This window comes from Syzygium oleosum, unplaced genomic scaffold (assembly GCF_021117445.2).
Source record: "Syzygium oleosum isolate NSW1041296 unplaced genomic scaffold, Sole_v2.1 Sole_v2.67, whole genome shotgun sequence".
Taxonomy (NCBI): domain Eukaryota; kingdom Viridiplantae; phylum Streptophyta; class Magnoliopsida; order Myrtales; family Myrtaceae; genus Syzygium; species Syzygium oleosum.
In genome coordinates this window covers 13,501-15,000 of record NW_026607551.1, presented here as the reverse complement: position 1 = coordinate 15,000, position 1,500 = coordinate 13,501, and positions in this window count along the sequence as shown.

The window sequence follows — 1,500 nt, the reverse complement described above, 5'->3', positions numbered from 1 at the left end:
CCCAAAAATAAGCAAACTTCCTTGGAATGGCAAGGTCTCTCCTTAGAATGATGTCGTGGCTTTCAACCTTGCCAATCACTAATAGCTTCAAATCGACGATGATTACGAGTAAATTAGATGATTTGGATGCTCGAAAACCACGAGATCAAACACTAGACCCAAAATGAGCCAAACTTCCTTCGAATTAAAGGTTTCAAATTAGAATGAAGTTATAACTCTCAACCTTGGTTCTAATCTTGCTAATCTTGCTAAACACTAATAGCATCTAAATGAAGACGATTACAAGTAAATTCGATGATTTCGATGCTCGAAAACCACGAGAGCAAAAATTAGACCCAAAAATAACCAAACTTCCTTGGAATGGCAAGGTCTCTCCTTAGAATGATGTCGTGGCTTTCAACCTTGCCAATCACTAATAGCTTCAAATCGACGATGATTACGAGTAAATTAGATGATTTGGATGCTCGAAAACCACGAGATCAAACATTAGACCCAAAATGAGCCAAACTTCCTTGGAATTAAAGGTTTCAACTTAGATTGAAGTTATAACTCTCAACCTTGGTTCTAAATGAAGACGATTAAGTAAATTCGATGATTTCAAGCTCGAAAACCACGAGATCAAAAAATTAGACCCAAAAATAACCAAACTTCCTTGGAATGGCAAGGTCTCTCCTTAGAATGATGTCATGGCTTTCAACCTTGCCAATCACTTATAGCTTCAAATCGACGACGATAACAAGTAAACCGAATCATTCTCGATGCTCTAAACGACGAGATCAAGCATCGGACCTAAAAGGAACCAAACTTTCGTGGAATAGGAAGGTCTCTCCTTAGAATGAGGTTATGGCTCTCAACCTTGGTTCTAATCGCTCCCAAGCACTAATAGCATCGAAATGAGGACGATCACAAGTAAATTAGATGATTTGGATGCTCGAAATCACGAGATCAAGCATCGACCCGGCAGAACCAAACTTCGTTGAATGGGAAGGTCTCTCCGAGAATGAAGTTACAACTCTCAACCTTGATTTTAATCATTCCCAAGCACCAATAGCCTCTACATGAAGACGATTACAAGTAAATTAGATGGTTTGGACGCCTAAACCACAAGATCAAGCATTAGACCCAAAACAAACCAAACTACCTTGGAATGGTAAGGTCTCTTCTTATAATGAGGTTATGGCTCTCAACCGCGGATCTACTCATTCTCAAACACAAATAGCTTCTAAATTAAGACGATTCCCAGCTAATAACTTGATTTGGATGCTCGGAAATCACGAGATCACGCATTAGACCCAAAAGGAACCAAACTTCCATGGAAAGGGAAGGTATCTACTTAGAATAAAATTATAACTCTCGACCTTGGTGGCATTCATTACCAAGCATCAATAGCTCCAAAACGAAGACGATTACAAGTAAATTAGATGAGTTGGATGCTTTGAAACCACGAGATAAAGTATTACACTCAAAAGGAACCAAACTACCTTGGAATAAGAAGGTCTC